This window comes from Cnephaeus nilssonii (genome assembly GCF_951640355.1).
Source record: "Cnephaeus nilssonii genome assembly, chromosome: 1".
NCBI classification, from domain to species: Eukaryota; Metazoa; Chordata; class Mammalia; order Chiroptera; family Vespertilionidae; genus Cnephaeus; species Cnephaeus nilssonii.
The window spans coordinates 23,487,254-23,509,323 of NC_137072.1; the positions used below are offsets into that span (position 1 = coordinate 23,487,254).

The window sequence follows — 22,070 nt, forward strand, 5'->3', positions numbered from 1 at the left end:
TCATCTACTTCTGGTCATTCTTTTAATCGTTCTTTTAAAGGCTGCCCAACTATTTACGGGAGATCAATAACCAGAAGAAAAAGACTTGGCTTGAAATCTGTAATTTAAGCAAAATCTTAGATACAGGTGAGGAGTTCCTCAATAATTTTAGTACTCCAGAATGCTCAGGAAGTAAAATTCATATCACCTTTGGTCAATTCGGTTCAATTAATATTTACTAAACAATACTTTCCTATCATTCTCTTGGCAAAGCTGACAACCCATTCTGCTAGTTTATTAAAACATTAAAGGAGAATAAAGATATGAAAGGAAAGCTCCTCAAAAGATGAACATGTTAATTAGAGCAAATCCATTAATACTTTCTTCAGGGGACACCAAAACATCTTGCACTGTCAGAAACAGACACATGTGTTTCTCCACAAGACTAATCTGCAAACTGCAATTAAACAGGTACCCAATGACAGAATGTGGCCGGTGCAGAACTAAGTCAAAATCTTCGTTTCTTTCTTCTTTTGGATGGCTCAGCACTAATGTCATCATTAAATGATTTACATCCTGCTATTGTTGTCTTTGTAATTATAAAAAGCTTTCCATCCTATTTCAAGCAATAATCTATTTTATTTTGTGTCAAATGACCCTGATATGCTTTAACACTTCTACATTCAAAACAGAGGCAAATACTATCTTTGATACTATTGATAATTTTTATTGCTCTCTATTACCACATTCTCGATTGACTAACAGGGGACACATTTATATTTTACATGTATGGAGCACAGGTGTGAACACATGTGTACACACATACACACACTCACACTTTTTATTTAGTCTCCTCATCCTCATATCTTTTACTCACATAATTTTTTTCCCTAGTTTTCAATCACTACCTTCTCTGATGAAAAGTTTCACTGAATGTCAATGATGCACATCATATCCTACCTAATAAAAGGGTAATATGTAAATTACCATCACTCCGCTACGCCCACGATTGGGCCAGCGGGAGGCGCAGGGGGCAGGACTCGGGGTGGCTGGGGTGGCCAATTGGGCCGGCGGGATGCTGAGCTCGTGTCACCAGCGGTGGCATGAGCTCAGCGTCTGCGCCATGGCTGTCCTGCGACACAGAAGGGGCCTCTGGGGCAGTGAGCCCACGTCCTGCTGCAGACCATCAAAAGCGGGGAGCAAAAGCGGGGAGCAAAAGCGGGGGAGCTGGCTGTCTATCCGCTCCGGCACCAGGCCTTTCGAAAGCCTCCGCCACGCCGAGGCTTTCGGAAGGCCTGGTACACCAGCGGACAGACAGCCAGCTCCCCCGAGATCGAAAGCAGGGAGCTCTGTGTCCGCTCCAGCACCAGCGGACCCCCTGCCATCAAAAGCGGGGAGCAGGCTGCTAGCAGTGTCCGCGGAGGGTGCTAGGCTTTGTGGGGCAGTGGATATGGCCTGGATGGCAGGTTAGGCCTAGGGGACCCTACACATGCATGATTTAATCATGCACTGGGCCTCTAGTAGAATATATTATCTGTAACTACCAAAGAAACATAAAAAATACACACCTTGCCCTGGTTGGTTTGGCTCGGTGGATAGAGCATTGGCCTTCAGACTGAAAGGTCCCAGGTTCGATTCCCATCAAGGGCACATGCCTGGCTGCAGCTTGATCCCTAGTAGGGAGTGTGCAGAAGGCAGCCGATCAATGATTCTCTCATCATTGATATTTCTATCTCTCTCTCTCTCTCCCTCTCCCTTCCTCTCTGAAATCAATAAAACATATATATTTAAAAAATAATAATAATAAATAAAAACACACATCTAGTTTCTAAACTAGTGCTTTTCATGTAGTGTGTTTTGGGGATCCATAGATGTTTCTAAGAACCTTTTAAGGGGGTGTGAGGTCAAAACTATTTTCATGATAAAACTAAGACATTATTTGTCTTTTTCACCCTCGTTTTCTCATGAGTCTACAGTGGAATTTCCCAGATGTGTGAAGCTAAACATCTTTTGTTAAGCTGAATATTGGACTGACAAAAGTGGAAAACATGTTGCTACTCCTCTAAGTTTCTTTTTTCACAAATATAGTGTTTTCATTAATGCAGTATTTTTTTTCATAAAAATATCACATGTAAGCATGCACATACTTTATTTTAAAATAAAATATTAGGTAGATATTTAAATATTTTAATATTTTAAATTCACTTTTAATTTCTAATATAGTAAATATTGAGAGATATAATTCACAACAAAAAATTACTAGGGTCCTCAATTTTTTTAAGTTTCAAGAGCTCCTAAAACAGATACATTTGAGCATCTCTAAACTAAATAAAGATGAGCTTCTGCAACACGAACATACTGAGGCAGGGAAGGTTATATGACTGAGAAGCACATCAAATTTGAGGCCAAAGAATTGAACTAAATTTTAATTTTCCCTATCCTCTCTTGATCCCTACAATTGTTTTCAAGTGTAACTTTTTTTTTTTTAATTTGCAGAAAAAGAGAAGCCAAAATATGGATCTTGGGGAGCATTATTTAAACTATTGCAATATCCCAGGGGAAAATAAAAGAACCTTAAATGAGTTCTCAGCATTCTTTCTTCCTTCTGTGGCCAACCATCCCTTCAAGATAACCATTATACACTCTTGCAAGATGCAAATTACACAAAAGTAAAATAGGAAGAATAATGATAATTTTCTATCTTGATTTTCATGCTATTGGTTTTACAAAATACACCAATATATTAACAAGACTATCAAAATATGTATATGAAAAAGTGTTCAACTTCACTAGCTATTAGGGAAATGTAAATCAAAACTACAATGAGATACCACCTCACACCTGTTAGAATGGCTTTTATCAACAAGATAGCCAATGACAAGTGTTGGAGAGGTTGTGGAGACAAAGGAACCCTCATTCACTGCTGGTGGGAATGTAAACTGGTACAGTCCCTATGGAAAACAGTATGGTAGTTCCTCAAAAAATTAACGATAGATACCATATGACCCAGCAATCCCTCTTCTGGGTATCTATCTGAAAAACTTGAAAACATTTATTTTGAACCCCTATGTTCATTGCAGCATTATTCACGGTGACCAAGTGTCTTTGATAGAGGATTGGATAAAGATGATGTGATACATATATACTATAAAATACTACTCAGTCATAAGAAAAAATGAAATACTGCCATTTGTGACAACATGGATGAACCTTGAGAATATTAAGCTAAGCGAAATAAGTCAGTCAGAAAAAGCCACGAACCATATGATTTCACTCAAATGTGGGATATAAAAGTGAAACTAGGAGACATATGTAAAACTTTAGACAATAAAAAAAAAGTGAAACTAATAATCACAAACAACAGTATGGTGGTTACAAGAGGAAAGGGGGTTAAGGGTTGTAAAATGTAAATGGGGCCAAATATATGGTGATGGAAGATGATTTGACTTTGGGTGGTGGGCACACAATGCAATATACAGATCATGTATCATAAAAATGTACAGTTGAAACCTGTATAATTTTATTAACCAATGTCACCCCAATAAGTCAATTTAAAAAAAAAAAGTCAAATTTTGATGGCATTTATCATGTCCAACAAGGTTTTCTCACAGCCTCCTAAATACCCTCCATTGTTTTCATCATTCCTTATAAGCATGCATTCTTAACTTTCTATTAACATTTTTTTCTGAATAAATATCAGAATTTCATTTCCCTTGAAGTGTAGACGAACAAAAGAAATCAAGACTTAAACATAGGCTCTCATCTTATTTGTTCTCAATGTTGTGGTTCTTTTAACACAGGTCAAGGTGCAATCTTGGCCGATCTTGTCAGGATGTTGACTAACTTTGAACTTACACTAAACAAATACTTTTTTGTCATTCGCCAAATCTCATTCATTTGTTTGCAGTTATTTCTTAAATTGAAGTGCAAAATTTAATATTTGTCCTTATAAACCTTTCACACTTTTACATTTGACTCCTTAATTTAGCTCTGCCACACTGCGTCATGACATCTATTTATGGAAGCAGGACAGCAATGTTGAAAAAGAACTGCCCGACTTTAGACTCTAAAGTTTAGAGTCAAACAGAACTAGGTTTAAGTCCTGGATCTGTGAGTTGATCATCTGATTTCTCCAAAGCCTGACTAACTTCTTTGTTCTCTGTTTTGCCATTATTAATTAGCCTAAACATTTTGTTGGCCTCCTGATATTGATCTCCGGGCTTCTTGCTTTCCATAATTAGTGGATTCAAACCACGATCCCTTAGTCTTTATTGCTACATTCAGGTTAACATTCCTTCTGTAGAATAAAGAATTAATATTTATTGTGTGAATCAGAAATAAATGTAAATGAAAGTTTTAAAATCTTATGAGGAAAGACAAGCACTTCTGAATTAGTGTTATCCCAAAAACTCTTATAAACATGTAAATTGCTAAAATATGAGCCAGAGTTTCATATCAGAAATCCATCAAAAGAAAAATCCACTTGTCACTTAACTAGGTACTTAGTAGGCACTAAATATCAATTTTGATTGAAACACATCACATTTTAATACATGAACTTGAGCTGAAATCCTGCCAAAATAGATGTCTGTCAGTCTAAGATGACTGCATGAAGAAGCGACTAAAATATTAAGTTAATCTAGACATTCTTTCAGTCCAAGGAGAAGGAGAGCATTGAGATTTTGTAGACTGCAAATATTTAAATATGGGTTATGCACAAGATATAGTAAATATATGAAATATAATGACACAATAACTTAAAATTGTTAATAATTGCAATGCCTCCTACAACAGGAAACTGGCAAAATTATCTGAACGTACTGGGAGTTTCAATAAAGAGATTTATAAACATTTTTATTTAGCACTGTAATCAACTACCAAAGTTCCTTAACCTTTTTTTATTTTATCCATAATGTAACACATAATTAAGATTTTTTTGGTCACATCTGCCTTTTCAAGCAATTCAGAGCAGCCTTATAAAATTTTATGAATGAGATGTTAAAACAAGTTGTGAAAAGTAAAAATATTCTGTTAAAAATTCTGTGCTTTGGCACCATACAGTTGAGGTCACTCAGTAAATCTAGTAGTTATTTCACACTAAATTGTAAAGCTGCCTCATAGTTACTAATTCAGTAAAATTATTTTTGTAATGAGCTTCAGCCTTAATAGTTAAAACACTCACATTATAAAGGAGACACTGGGGGAGAAAGTGAAAGACCCCATTCGTAAAAGACATTGACATCTTCTACATAAATTTAGAGGGAGGAAAATAGGAGGTACCTAGGATACTGGAAAAAAACACCCAATTCATCCAAACACTTATGCAAGTTCAAGGTTCATTTGAGCACAACTTCATTTTCATTACTCTTGGGTAAATATAGTGTTCTGGATCTCATAATAGTGTTACTAGAATTAAAATGAGTTAATTGTTACAACATTTTGCAGACTACTAAAAACTATAAATATATGGTTATTTTTAAAAATTAGTTTTGCTGATTTCTAAAGTATTTTAAGCAGTTTTTTAAAAAGCAGAAATTGAAAAAAAAAAAGAATATTCCAGGAGTAACAACAGCATCAAATAATATACAAACATTAAAGTAAAAATTTAGTTGTGTTGACTGGGTCTAGAAAGAGAATGAGAGTTGAAAAGGAAAAAGCTGAAAGAAGGTAAGTCCTGGATGCTTTATTTTATAGAAAATTCCTAAATTGCCTCTCTGCCTAGCACATTGTGTGTATCATTATTGACATTAATAATGTGTTTATTGAAATAAATAGAAAATACTCTTTTCGCTGATTCCAAATAGAAAACTTTTAAAAAAGTAAATCACTATTCATGTTGGCCATGTAATAGATTCTATAGAATATCAAAGAATTACACATTAGCATAGTTTAAAAAGTGGTCACCCAAGCTTTAAGTTACTGATTTATCACATTGTGCTTTTAGTGTTTTGAAACTATACCCACACATTTTTATCCTGAAGTTATGGTCTGAAGTGTTAACTCATGTTGTGGTTTCTTATGCAGAATAGTGCTGCTTTTCCAGAATAACTTCAGTCCACATGAGTCAAAGCAACTAGAATTTTGTTTCAAAACTCCCCATATGATTTTTATGTTTCAATAGCACAACAGAAGGGGGAAAAGCCCCAGACCAAGGGCATTTCTAAACATTCAGAATGGTAGATTTACTAAATCAACTTACTGGCAATAAAAATCAGAGCTAGGTCAACCGGTCTTGCATTTTCTACTTGTATCTTATATTACCCACAATAAGTTTCAAACTGATGTCCCACCTTTACTTCCTTCATACCTCAACCCATCCTATAAAACTCAGTAAATCAATCCTTCTAAATGCACTTTTACTTCTTGTTCCTGATCTTAGCCCTTCAATGAATCCCTACTGCCTACTGAAGTTAAGTATAACGTCCTCAGCTTGAAAAGCAACATGGCCCTGGAGGGGTTCCTCTCCCCAGAGTCCTCCAACCTCCCAATGTCTAGACTATGGTCCAGAAATTCTGAACTAATTGCTATTTGTCAAATACATTCATATTTTCCCAGAATATATCTTTGATAATGTTCTCCTGACCTCCAAAGTAGGCACTGCATGCTTATTGCACTTAGCATCAGCATTTTCTTTACCCTTCGACTGATCCCATGCTCCCTCTCTGTGTTCCAGGATGGTCCTTCACGTGGCATCTCAACCTCAAAGAGGCTGTAATTTCTCCAACATGTGCTGGCCCCCTCTTTGGCATTTTGAGAGCACACTGCAGCTCCTAAAGCATGTGCTTATTTACAGTGTCATATTCTACTCTTCCTCCTCACCTGCAACCAACACCAATATGACGGCCTGCCCTAAATATCTTTTGTGAGGTAGATATGGTACAAGTATACATAATTCAATAAACCCATAAGTTGCTTATATTCTCTTGAAGGAAAATACCATGCTTTGCTCACAATCGAGTGAGTGTCCCTTACTCCCTGAGAATAACACGGTAGCTAAACTGCTTTTATTGTAGCAGCAGTTTTTATACCTAATAGACTTACCCTACACAATACTAAAATAGCTAGATGGACAAAAAGAAAGTTTCAGACAGTAATGTTTTGAATTATAAATCCCTAAGCATCGATATTTGTTAAAATGCAAGCACCTGGCAAAATGTCTGACACATAATGGGTGTGCAATTTAACAAATAAATAATAGAGTAATTTGATATATATATTCAGACATGGATATATGAAACTTATTGATTGCAGAAATTTATACAAAACAGCATCTAAATATTCTGGATAGGTATGAATGTGACAATCAATCAACAAACCTTGAGTGAGTACATTGCATGAGCCAGCATGATGATGCTCACACAGCATTTGATAGGTCAGCGATGCTAATGTGAGTCTAAGTACTGCAAGTGTAAGCAGACTTACACTTTGCATTTTGTTCTTAATCATATTCTAAAAACTGTAATTCTCAGAGTTCTAACAAGCTGTCCTCTCATTGCTTTAATCCCTAAATGAAGGAATCTCCCCCCTCCCCCCATCTCTCTCTCTTTTCATAACAGCTACCGAAGAAATTTGAATCCCCAGATTCTGCAGTGATTAACTGGCTAATACTATTGGCAGATAAGAATAGCTCCCTCAGTGTAGACCAGATAGCATGCCTAAGGCAGTGGTATCAATAAAAACGAAGGAAGTTTTAGATTAGACACTAAAATAAAAAGGAAATATTGTGTACATTTGTGGGAGAGAAGCCCTCTGTGTTAGCATCTCCACACTTTTGCTCAAGCTGGCTGTCAATTCTGAGAGAAAGTCAAAACCTAATAACTATCTCAGAACTAGAGGCCGGTGCACGACATTCGTGCACTGGGAGGTGGGGTCCCTCAGCCTGGCCTGCGCCCTCTCGCAGTCTGGGACCCCTTGGGGGATGTCCGACTGCCGGCTTAGGCCTGCTCCCCAGGGAAACATCCCCCGAGGAGTCCTTAGCCCTCCCACGGAGGTGGGAGAGGCTTCGGCCACCACTGCTGCACTCGCCAGCCATGAGCTTGGCTTCTGGCTGAGCGGTGCTCCCCCTGTGGGAGAGCACTGACCACCAGGGGGGCATCTCTTGCATTGTGCGTCTGCCCCCTGGTGGTCAGTGCACATCATAGCGACCAGTCGTCCCACCGTTTGTTCGATTTGCATATTAATCTTTTATTATATAGGATAGCATGACACCCAGAGAAAGCCAGAGTTCATTTTATATATCCTCTGTAATACATGGGAGATGACAGAGTAATTTGAAGCTGAAAAATGCTAGCAGAAAAAAAAAGACAAAATAATTTGCTTTGGTAATAAAAATAAGTTGAGCTATAAAAAGCTACTAGTATGTAGCACCATTAATACATAAGAAAGACCTTAAGTCATTTTAGCTTCAATTAACTATGGGGGGGGGGGTAAGGGTAACTAATTGATAGCGTAAATTATCCAAATGCCAATAAGCACATTTTATATTAAAGGTGTTTGCCTAGAGTTGAGCACTATAGTTATCTAAAAAAAATGTATTTGGCAATTTTATCATTCCTAGAAAAAGTATCTTTCTTGAATTTGACTCTAGACAGCATTTGTTAATACAATGTGCAATTCTCAAAGTTCTTTCAATGCTTTATGCCCTTTTCAAAGAAAATAAACTTTTTAAAAATCTAACAGGTAGGAGAGAGCATTTGTAAAGTTAAATGTTCCAAGTGTATTTTCTTGCTTGATTCCTCTCTAAATTTCCTTGTTATCCCTTTCTCCAATGCATCTTCCCCAAAAGCAAGGTAGGTTTGGGTAGGATCTGTTGCAGCAATACTACCTGAAGGTGCTTTAAGCTCTTCCCCCCAAAGTATTTGCTGGTATTGTATTAAGTAGGGCATTTTTTTCCGTTGATGCTAACCCGTGTTGAAGAACAAGGAAGAGGAACGTATCAAAGGTTTATAGAATATATTTTAACCACTGTAACCATAGTTAGGGAGTAGGCTAAGTTCCTATAGCCCAAAAGTACAGTGACTCAGCCAAGTTATAGGTTTATATATCTCTCCACAGGCAGTCAGTAGGCAAGGGTAAGTGAGTGGCTTTGATCCAAGAGTTCATCCAGTGGCCTGGCTCCCTTCCCCTGCACTAGGGTGCAGACCTTAAGTTCAAAATAGAAGCAGCATTACCAGATCCCCATTCCAGCCCACTCAGAGAGGAAGCAGTATTCTCTAAGCAATTATTCAGATGTTGCAAACATCATTTCTGGTCAATGATTGGCAAAAACCTAGTCATATGGCCATACCTAAATGCAGGGGTGTGATTAATAAATCATAACTAGCTCGGTAGTCATGTACCCAAGTAAAACTTATGTAACTGGAGGAAATGGAGAATAGATTAAATATAATAGAAATAATGGTGACTCAGTAAAGGTTGGTCTAGTCCCAGTTTGGCTATTGACTGTGTGCATGCATTGGAGAAGTCATTTACTAGCTCTCTTTCCCCCACTCCATCCACAAAATAGCTTGAATCAAAATATCACTATGTTGTTTTATCCCCACAAATTTCAATGATCATTCAAAGGAATGCAAACAACTTGTTGAGATCATCTTTACATCTTTGACTGTATTGGCATTTTATATAGGATCACCTGCTTTCTAGGTTTCTTTCAATTTGGGTAACTTTGACTGATGTTAATTTATTATCAAAAGATCAGATATGATTTTGTATGAGATTTTAAAAAATTACCTTCAATGTAATATCACTGATGAAATAGCTGAATTTAACCTAACTACAGTTAACAGTTGTTAGAAGCAGAAATGCTTTTATCTGCCAAGAAATTCTGTCATAATTAAGAATCTAAGAAACACTGTGAAATGAAATGGAAAAAACCTGATACATGTGTGCTATAACTAGACACATGGAGACATTCTGTCATAACTATTTAGATTTTGTGATGCTTTGCCTCTTCTTAAAAACTTGGTTTTAAAAAATATTCTCCTTTTGTTTTATTTTAATTATTTATTAAATGTATTGGGGTGACATTGGTTAATAGGGTCATAGAGGTTTCAAGTGTATATGTCTATGATACATGATCTGTATGACTTTGGTGGTGGTGTACAATCTTTTCCATTTACAGAGAAAATATATCTACAGCCCAATATTGGTTGAGAAACCAGAAATCAAAGTTTTGTGTACATTTACGACTTTCAAACTGGAAAAGACATTTAGTTTCTTCAGTGATTTATAAGTCTCAATGCACAAGTTTATTTTTTGTTTGTTTGTTTTTACTGGTTTTAAAATAACCTTCCAAAATTAGTAAAACTCTCTTTTTACTACAAATGGAAAACATCTCTTAGTCTGTAATCATACATCTCTCCCTTTTAACTTACATATTTTTTTTTTTTTCCTTCTGGTTCTTTTACCACTCTCCCAGGTCCATGGTGCAAATAGGACTTGATAATAAGAAATTGGGAAGAATAAATTATAGACCAGTGTTTGGACTCATAATCGCCACCATTGACTATCTTCCAATTTTGTGGAGTTTGTCTTTAAAAAAGTGCTACAGGCAAATGCTAAGGTCTTTTTGTTTGTTTGTTTGTTTTTTCCCCAAGGAAAAGGGTAACAAAAATTTCAGGATTAAATTTGCATTGAGTGCTTTTGTATATACTAGTATTTTTTTTTTTCCTGAAAAAATAGACTACATTGAATTCTTGAGAAGTGCTTTCAAGTGGGAGAGAAGAAAATGGTGCCATTCAGCACAAGTGAGGAGTGCCCTAAGACAGCCAGTTCATACCGATTGCCTTAAAGTGGGGAGACCAGCACCTCACTCACTCCTGAGCTGAAAGTTTATTACACTGCAGAATCACAAGAGCTAGTGTTCCCATGGGACTAGTGGATGGGCTTTCAGACATTTTTTCAACTGTGACGAGAGTAAGAAATCGATATTAAACAATACTCTAGGACATAATGGTGTGTGTCTCTGTGTGTGTATGTGTGATTAAATATAATACACTTATTCAGTTCAGTTGTATTCTATTCTGTGCTGTCCCATTCTGTTCAGCCCTGTCCAGTCACGTCCTGTCCTGCCCCCTCCTATCCCATTCTATTCTATAACAAGGAATGTTGGTCAAAACCAAATTTAAAAAAAAAAAATGAACACGCTGAGCTTTTCTATCATAACTAACATGTCCCGTATTTTACATAACATTGAACTAGAGAAAGATGATAAAACCTCTCACTTCTCTGATTCTCAGGCAAACTTGAATTTTATTTAACTTGAATGAAAATCATACAGTTGAAGAAAACAAAAATTCTTCTGTTGATGTTTTAGAAAAGTTGAACTAATTACTTTAACTTGTATTTCCAGCTGCACTATAGAACACACATTCACTGAAAGAACTTTAAATTCTGTTTGCACGCAGCTCAGCATTCTGGGAAGAAACTGAACATTGTTGATTAGTTTGTGCATGCACACATGCATGTACACAAAGACCATACAGCACCTTTATTTCTAATGTACATGTTCATTTCCTTTATACATTTTGGGCATTATACTACCTTTGACTGTTACTTACCAAAGTTGTTAAACTTCATTATTTAAATTTAGCATTTCAAAATACTTCTAAAAACTAACATTATCTCTTTTTATCTTTTTAGCTTTGCTGATTACACTTTCTGGAAAATAAAGCACAACGACCATATTATTATTTTTCCTTCATGTTGTTACATACAATTTTCAGTTATTTATTTTTATAACACAATTAATGAGCAAAACTACAAGAGCCACTGGCTACGTTCAGAATTTCTTTTCTGCTTATTTTCTATCTGCCACATTTTCCAAAGTGAATGGGAAAACTAAAATGGCATAAATTCTGCCTTTTGTACCACTTTCCATGTTGAACCCCAAAGAAGTACAACAAGGCTAAGCATAGTATGGAGCTGGCTTTGTGATTTAATTGTTGGGCCTGCAGTCTAGAATGTTTCATTAGAATAATATTGTTGGCTCTTATATGACACCATCAGAAGGCATCAGAGTAATCATTTAGACTAATCATCCACCCCATGAGGAGATTTCCTCCAACTTCTGACAGCTGCTCTTCCTGATCATATGAAGTTAAAATTCCTTAACCTGGGTCAACTTTCTCCCAGCTCCCCTAGATAAGCACTCTACTTTTCTAGCCTTGTAATCCTTTCTGCTTTCAACCCTGCCTGCTAAGGTCACATCCATCCCTCCATGCCCAATTCAAATGACATTTCTTTCAAGGAGCCTAGTCTAGTCTTTTCCCAGGTCCCCAAAACAAAACCCCCTTTTCTGCATCTGAATTTCTGACCCTTTTAGCAATATGTGCCTGTTCTTCAGCATTTTACACTCTGCACCCTGCATTCTAAGTGTTGTGCTTTACTTATCCTGTCTTAGACTTGCAGTTATCTTAGAGCAGGGAGTCTCCATCTGCAATTTCTACCAAGCTTTTATTTATTTATTTTTTAACACGTTCAAGGATCAGGGTGGGGAGAGATTAACTTAAGAACTTATATGCACTTATGCATAACTCATGGACACAGACAGTAGTGTGGTGAAGGCCTGGGAGGGTCAGTAGAGGTAGCGGGGGAGGGGAGGGCAATGGGAAAGAAAGGGGACATCTGTAATACTTTCATCAATAAAGATAAAATTTTAAAAAGAGTCATGACTCCACCATGCATAGTTATATATACAGTGTCAGGTGGGTTCTAGCCTTACTGGAGTGAGCACTTTGTAAGGTATATAAAAGTCTAATCACTATGTTATATACCTGAAACTAACATAATATTGTATGTCAACTGTAATTGACAAATAACTTTTTTAAAGAAGAGTCAATAACTGTCTGAGGCGGAGGAAACAAATTGGGTAGGAAAGAGAGAGTGACTGATGTGTCCCTGTTGAATGCTTAAGACACCCTACCTTTCTGGAAACCTGAGCTGCCTTCCTCCATACTAGCTAATAAGAGAAGATTCAATGGTTTACAAGAAACCTGTTGCCCTGGCCAGTGTGGCTCAGTTGGTTGAGCGTCGTTCTATGCACCAAGAGATTGCTGGTTCTATTCCGGTCAGGGCACATACCGGGGCTCGATCCCCAGTAGGGGGTGCGAGAGAAGCAGCCAATTTCTCTCCTTCTCCCTTCCTCCCTCTCCCTAAAAATCAATAAAAACGTATTTAAAAAATAAAATGACCATGTCACATGTTTCCTTCATATAAATTCTTTCTAAATAGAAGAAAAACTTTATCTTAAATGCTCCCCATGCTTTCAACTTGATGCCATTTCCCAGCACTCATTCTTCAAATCCCTTAGCGATATTGGTCTTTTCACTGATTTCACTGGCAAGAATAAGCAGAGTTAATCAACTGCAATCACAGCATGCTCAGCTCTCCTCGTGAGCTGCTGACGGGGAGCTACCTTCAGGAACTAACGTTTTCTACCTTGTCCTCCACTTGCTGGAATGGCTCTCTCCTCTCTCTTTTCCTTGGCCACCCACAGGCAGGTCTGCGATTTTATGAATTTGGAAACCTGGATTCATAATTTTAAAAGCCTGACATATCTCTTATGATATGTGCTCATAAGAACTGAATATTCATTCCAAGAATTGACTCTCAAACCTTTTTTTTACTTGGGCCATTTTAGGTGGTACCCAATACTCCGTGGCTCCCACATAACCACCTACTCGCACTTTGCCATGGAAATAGGCCTTTGTGATACCAAAAGAATGAAATGGGATTTCTTATAATGTTAAAAAGTGAATACATTTATACATTGTTTATATTATGATTTCTTAAATAAATGTTTTTGTTCCATTCTAGAACCACTGTAAGCCTCCCACTGGTCATACTTTGGAAACATAAAATAAGTGCTCCTCCACTAGTGGAAGCAGGGTTAGGTCCACATACCTCTGAGCCTAGAATGATCTACAAAACAAAGTCACACTGCTCTGCTAGGTGTGTGCTGTACAATAACCATAGACTCGCCAACCTTCCACAGAACAGCCCTTCCTTGTTCCCAACACGTCTCTGGACTCACCCATCCTAAATCACTGTAGCAAAGAACTCTGGTAACTCCATGGACAAACGTCAGCCCTGGGAATATGGTGACTTTGGCACACATGATAGAAAAGAACTGCATGAACACCCTTGTTTTGAACCAGTACCGACCTTTTTGCTACATTAGGAGGTTTTTAGTCAAAACAATTCTTTGGTGTCGTATAAACAGCCAAAATGTTCTGTGAGGAGTTTGTGCAATCATTTGAATCAGCATAAAGATTAGACATGTGGAAAAGGGGAGTTAACCAAACAGTCCCAGACTCTTTCCCAATACTGGTGACCTTCAAGCAGACCCAGAGGAACGTTAGAAGCATTTCTGAGGGAGCCACAAAGTGACATTCTTTACACTCGGGTTGACTTACCCCAGAGGAAATCTACATCCCATGACCACAGCCCCTCACTGTGGGAGAATACCCTGGACAGAGATAACAAACACCTACCAACCCCACAACCCCCACCTTGACTCTAACTGCCCACCATCCCCGTACTCCACCCCGTTTCCCAGCTCAACAGCTGCCACGCCCCTCCCTCAGTCCTGAGCATTCCAAGCCACACTTGTCTGTGTGGCTGAGACAGTTATCCTAGTTGAGCTAAGCAAATGTCGAAATGTTCCAGGGAACTTTACTAGACAGTTAAGGCAAAACTGCAAAAACACAAATAGGTACAGGGTTTCCTTAGGACAGAAGACTGACACAAGCTGTGTTGGGCTGGTACTCTGTAGGAGACCACAAATTCCAGGTCTTGATTTTCATTCCTGCCAGGTTCCCATGTTCCTCTGGCCTATTATGTCCTCTAACAGGGCTGCCATCACTGGAGGGGTCAGTGATATTCTTGTGGCCTCCCGAAACCTGCTTTCTGTGTTTCCTTCCCATCTGGGCGCTTGCCATTGTGGGCTTGAACTTCACGTCAGGGATGAAGTTGCTTTGGCCACATTCTGCCGTTTCTCCCCTACTTGATCTGAGTTGCCTTCACAGATGTCTTCATTCACTTTGTAGACTATTTTATGGCTAGTGGTCCCAGAAACTCCTTCTCAAACTCATTGGATTTTCAGAAGAAAAATAAGTCATCTGTTCCTTCGGAAGAAAAATAACTCACCCGTTGCTCTAGACAAGCATTTCAGCTTAGTTCTTCCCACATATTCACTTAACAAATATTTATTAAACATCTCAGAGGTGCCAGGCATGCATCCAGACTCTGGAAATACAGGAGTGAACAAAACAGACAGAAGTCCTGGCCCTCATAGGGCTTACACTAAAGGGAGGTGACATGTAATAAACAATTTGTAAGTCAGTTGTGTGGTATGTTACAAAACAAGTGCTATGGAGGAACACAGAGCAAGAAATGGACGCTGGGGATGCAGCATGCACAATTAAGTGGGAAATGTCAAGATTAACCTCAGATAAAATTATACGTGGAACAAGGAGTTTTAGTTCAAATAATCTAAGAAAAGATAAATTTTAATAAAATGTGTCACCTGCTATACAATTTGACATTGATACAATGCTATTATCTGTCTTCTGCCTTTTTATTACCTTTTTATTTGTCATATAATGGATGGTTTCAGACTATGATATGTCCATATGTCAACAAAATGTGGTTAAAAGAATGATATCTTCAAGAATCCTTTTACCATATATGTGAATTATTTTCTTCATAAGGTCCTATTTCTGGGTTTCTCTTGTTTTGTTTTTGTTTTTTGTCAATCTTCACCAGAGATATTTTTCCATTGATTTTTAGAGAGAGTGGAAGGAAGGAAGAGAGACACACAGAGAGAAACATTGATGTGAAAGAGACATATTGATTAACTGTTTCCCTCACAAGCCCCAACCAAGGTACATGCTCTTAACTGGAATCGAACCCAGGACCCTTCATTCTACAGGCTGACACTCTACCCACTGAGCCAAACCAGCTAGGGCAGCCTTTAAAAAGGAAAATGGTGCCATTGTGATTCCTTGCTTTTCTGCCCTTGCTCTCTTTCTTTAGGACATTAAATACTGCAACATTCCAGCTTCCAAGAGGATCTCCACCTTCCTTCTGTCTCATTTCAAATCTTTCGATGTGAGAAAGCATTAAATCAGATCCTAATGGTGGTTAGCAGCGAGGCTGCCTAAGTTCAAATCCCAGCTCACATCTTGGGCAATTCAAACTTAAATCTGATTTTTTTCATTCCTACCTCACAGGGTTGCTGTGTATATTACATGAGATAATGCATAAAAAATATTTAACACAGAATCTAGTGCACAGTGAGGAGTAAATAAATTATACATGATGGATTTTTCCCTCCTCACCTGAGCCTAACACCAAACCAGTTTAGTGAGCTAACATCTTAGCAATCTATAATAACAAAAGCGTAATAAGCAAATCGATGGAACGGCCGAACAGCAGAACGACCGTCCAGATGACCTTCTGGATGAAGCCGGGCCTATGAGGGTGGCTGAGGCAGCCAGTGCTGCAAGGGCGGCTGGGGCTGTGAAGGCCTACTCTTGCACGAATTTCATGCATCGGGCCTCTAGTCCCGTGGTCGGCAAACTGCGGCTCGCGAGCCACATGCGGCTCTTTAGCCCCTTGAGTGTGGCTCTTCCACAAAATACCATGGCCTGGGCGAGTCTATTTTGAAGAAGTGGCGTTAGAAGAAGTTTAAATTTAAAAAATTTGGCTCTCAAAAGAAATTTCAATCGTTGTACTGTTGGTATTTGGCTCTGTTGACTAATGAGTTTGCCGACCACTGCTCTAGTCTATATATAAAAGCCTAAGCGACCGATCAACCGCTCGCTATGATGCACACTGACCACCAGGGGGCAGATGCTCAATACAAGGGCTGCCCCCTTGTGGTCAATGCGCTCCCAAAGCAGGAGTGCCACTCAGCTGACCGACGGGCGCCAGACTAGCGCCAGCGAGCCTACTGAGTCATGGGGCGGCAGGTGCAGCGGGGCCGAGATGAGCAGGAGTGTCAGGCAGGAGGGGCAGGAGGCATTGTACTGCCGGTTTCGGCCCAATCCCCGCAGGCCACGCCGAGGGACCCCACCAGTGCATGAATCTGTGCACTGGGCCTCTATTAATAGATATAAAAGATGAATAGTGGTAGTGGTTGTAGTAATTATAGCTGATCTTCATTTAGTACTTGCTCACTCCAGGAAATGACCTAATGTGCAATATTTCCAGTAATTTATCACCTTCAATCATATTTAGAGATAAATAGCAGATCCCATGTTTTCTACTTTCAGTTTTGCTGAAATACTTTAGTACTTTCAATACTCTAGTACTCTCTTCCTTATGAAGTGCATTTCTACTCCTTTCTATTTTTCTGCATTTTAGTTATATTCCAAAGTATCATCAAATTTATAAAACTTACCACACCAAATGTTATGCTCATGATGGCTTATTAAATATTTTAATGATTATTAAACTATTGCATATTCCTCTACAATGAATTTTAAAATACATTTTACTAGTTTTCTGAACAAAACTTATTTTTCTAGCATAATCAGGATGTTCAGAAATATAGAGCAATACACTGCTATTACATTAAAGAAAATAAAAATTAAACATTACAGATAATCTATAATAATAAAAGCATAATATGCTAATTAGACCAGACAGTCGAACGACTTTCCGGACGAAGCCGGGGCTGCGAGGGCCAAGGCAAGCCACTGAGGCAAGCCGCCGCGGCTGCGAGGACTGAGGCCCTTGCACAACTTTCGTGCATCGGGCCTCTAGTTAAATATAAATAAACACTGTTCAACATAATGCTAATGAAACACCAATTAATTAAACATTTAAACTTAATATTAAAATTTAAAAGTAATACAATAATAACTAGTATATTGTGTTTACTCTTATTTAATCCTTTCAATAGTTCTATAATATAATATTTTGAACATGTGAGAATTGTAGGTTTAGAGAAATGAAATGAACTTGTCCACAGTTATTAAAGGTAGAAAGGGGCATAGCCAAATCTTGAACTCTGAATTGTCTCATTCAAAGACCTATGTGAAACTATTCTAATGTATTTCTAATTATCTGTAGGATAGGGCAGAGGGTGCTAGCATATACTTCATTAAAAAGTAACAAGGAATAATCAAATGTCGACAGGAAAGAATTTTTTAAAAATATATTTCCTATTTTAACCTAAGAGTTGTAGTTTCCCACTCAATTTTTAAAAAATTAACCACAAATATGCTTCATACTGGTCATTCTTATGCAATGCTTTGTTTTAAAATAATATTAGAAGAAGAATAAAGTGTCAAAGTAAAAAAGTGTAAGCTGACAAAATAAATAAAAACACTGCAAAATTATTTCAAGGATAACAAAGATGTTTCTTTAAGCAAAAGAGATGCTTTGTATTCAACAGAATTTGCATTAGCAGTAACTTTCACCTTTTAATTTAGGCAATTACTTAAGTTAATATGAATAAAATAATAATGGTTGTATATTTCCTTTTAATAGTGTAACTTTAAACTGTCTTTGAAGCACATTTTTTTAAAAATATATTTTATTGATTTTTTACAGAGAGGAAGAGAGAGGGAGAGAGAGTTAGAAACATTGATGAGAGAGAAACATCGATCAGCTGCCTCCGGCACACTCCCCACTGGGGATGTGCCCGCAACCAAGGTACATGCCCTTGACCGGAATCGAACCTGGGACCCTTGAGTCCGCAGCCCGATGTTCTATCCACTGAGCCAAACCGGTTTCGGCTTGAAGCACATTTTATAGTGAGAAATGAATTGACTACATTAAATTCAGATCAGGTACAGTGTCTGCAAGAAGTTGGTGTTTATTTTTGAGAATTTGTCAATAGTTTGAGGAAATCCTCAGTACTCTGTATCCCCTTTATTTTATGCATATGAAGACAATTTAAATGAGATTTTCAAGGTTACATATGAAACCACCAAATATACTTGAAGAGGTTCTAAAATCCTAAGTAACAGTTTTAATTTCTACATGTAGCATATTTAGAGATGGTAAACAACATGTAGTGGAGACCTTCTATTAGTTTTTAACATTGGTGTTTATAGATTTTATTAGAATTCTATTTACTGATATTGGAAATTATCAATCAAATTTCATTTGGACACTCTTTTTAGTTTTTCAGTAGTGTTTTTATTAAAAGCACTTATAAAAATTATTCTATTTATTTTTTAACTATTTATGCTTTTGATATTTTCACAAAGAATATGAGGCATAAGATAAAATGGAACTTGCATAAGAATGTTAAAACAAAAATACAACTTAGACTTTTAGGGAAATTGCTATTGGTCTGGCCTACTGAATCTAGTCATAATATATTTTCTGCTATAGTGTCAGGCAAAGCCTCTGAGGACATCTAAGCCTAAGCATCAGCCTAGTCAAGATGATGTTGAACACAAAGCCATATGACAGTATCTACAATTATTAATTAAAAATTCGTGCAGCTCGGCCTGCGCCCTCTCGCAGTCGGACATCCTTAGCACCGCCATGGAGGTGGGATCCACTGCTGCCGCGCTCGCCCGCCCATGAACCCGGCTTCTGGCTGAGTGGCACCCACCCCTCAACCCCACCATGGTAGCGCACTGACCACCAGGGGGCAGCTCCTGTGTTGAACATCTGCCCCCTGGTGGTCGGTGCACATAGTAGTGACTGGTCATTCCGCTGTTCAGTTGATTTGCATATTAGCCTTTTATTATATAGGATAAAAAACAATGTCATATCAAATCAATCAAGGAATTAATATGTTCATAAAACTTTAGATTAAATTATAGTAAGTGAAATATATGTGGTGATATTTACTTCAAATGTTTTTAAAGATGATACATTTAAATCTGTAACTCAAGTCAAATTAAATAAAAATGAGGATACTAAGAAGGTTTTGCAAGTGCTCTTGGCAGATTTAACCTAAGATGGTATACCAGATAGTTAACTATCTTAGCCCAAGAAAGCAAAATATGATTAATCAGAATAAAACCATTCTTTCTCATATTCAAATTTAAAAATCTGTCCAAATTTATCACAAATGGCATTTTGCTTCAATTCATTCATGTTGGTGCCTCTCCTAAGAAAATAATATATTACATAATTTGTGGATAATTAGTTTGAATTGGTCAGAGATCCACCATAAATTTCATGAATTGCCATATTTAAATCACACACTTAGTAAGCCCAACAGTCTTCCTCTGATATTAAAAAATATATTTTGTAAAGTATGCTTGGTCTATACCTTCCATAAACCAGTGTTTGCTTTCTCTCTCATCCAACATATGACATTATCTTGAACCAAAATTTAAAAATGTTTATTAATGATTAATGTAGAATCTTATATTATTCTTTTTAAAATCCTTGGATTATACTCTCGTAAAAAAGTTGAAACTGCAATCCTTTGCAGAAAGATATTGAATTAAACCTAGGGATATATTTCTTGCTCCATTCAAGTCCTGGATCATTAACTCATTCATACTTTGAAAATAAAAGCAAAAACAAAAATTCCAGTCTTGGAGTTACCTACAAAAAATATAGCTTACAAACAAGGAATTGCTACAGGATACACTAGCTCTCCCCCAGGGCTGTTTTAGGTGGGGCAGTGATGCTCATCTGTATCCCAGGATATCCTGCATGATATACTGCTCCTGACAACATTCAATATACTTTCTAAGCAGCCCAGCTGTCAGTTTGTAAGGGGCAAACGCAAAACACTACATGCAGTATACCGGTCCTACAAAGACTTCTATAATGTAATGTCAACTGACAGCTGTTTCTGAACAAAATTCCCAGAACTAAACATTGTTTTGAACTAGGATCTACACAGATGCCTCTGTCAATACAACTTTTGCACAAACATCTACCCAAGATCTAAGACTCATCTAAACAAAACTTGGAGGGAAAACAGCATCCAAAACATAATAGCACAACATTCACATCCTTAGTAGCTCAGATGCCATTAAAAATTGAAGAATTCTGACATGAAGACTCAAATAGAAGCAAGATGGGTTCATTTTTAGATCTTAAAGAACGAAATCACATCCTCTTTCCCTCTAAAAACAAAAATGGAAAAGAAAGGCTGCCATTTCTTACATTGTTCACATCCCTTGAAAATCAGAGGCGAGTTCACATAAAACAGGCTTCAGTTCAGTGGATTATAGGAGGCTCTTCACAACCTATTTCTACAATTTCTCAAAGCAGAGTTAAATAGACTTGGGGCTCCATAGCACTCACATTTTTCACTTCTAAAGAAATAAGAGATCAGGGCCCTAGGACTAATGACAATGAAAGGAAAATGGATACAAACTTACAGTAACTCTAAGGAACTTGGCTAACTCTTGGCAGGATGTAAATGGATCCTGCACCATTTGCTTCCATTTTCTCTGATTGGGAAGTTCAATGTTAAAAAGAAAAGAAAAATGAGTTACTGTAGGGTAGGTATTGTGTAGTATAGATAGTATAAATGCCTTTAATCACAATACATAAAGCAAGAAAGCTTTCTCACTCCTGACTAATGAGCTGATTCAAGTTTTTAAACTTAAGAAAGACAACAAAAAGAGGAAAGAACCCTCTTCAGTTTCCTATGATTCTATTACTATCTTTATTGTAGAACTTGGCTATCTTTATTGCAACTCTTTAGTTAACTACTGAGTTTCCAGTGTCTAGAAAAAAGTAAACATTTAGTAGATAATATGGCTCAACAAATATTGGCTACATAAAATCTTTTCTGCAGAATCGAATGACATTACTTATGCAATAAGTGTGTAAAAAATGTAATAAAACATATACTCACATTTTACATAAAAGCACTAAATCTGAGTTGGTCACTAGATAAATACTACATATTAGTATACTAAATAATTATATATAAATATAAATATTCATTTATGCATATTATATCTTTATGTTTACTAGTAATTACTATAAATTAGATACTAGATAAATACCATGCGAATACTAATCAAAAGAATATCTCATTAGCTTTGTAGAGAAATAACTAAAGCTATTTGTTTAAAACAAGTTGAATTGAAATACTTTAGTTTGAAATCCTGTCAGACTATGCAATGTGTTAATTATTACAATAATTA

At 37.2% G+C, this 22,070-nt stretch overlaps 1 protein-coding gene across 1 annotated transcript in view; it reads right to left on the reverse strand.

Moving 5' to 3' along the window:
• The window catches only part of PLXDC2 (plexin domain containing 2), a 438,689-nt gene that overhangs the window by 378,041 nt on the left and 38,578 nt on the right, over positions 1–22,070 (reverse strand). The gene's annotated exons all lie outside the window — the stretch shown is intronic.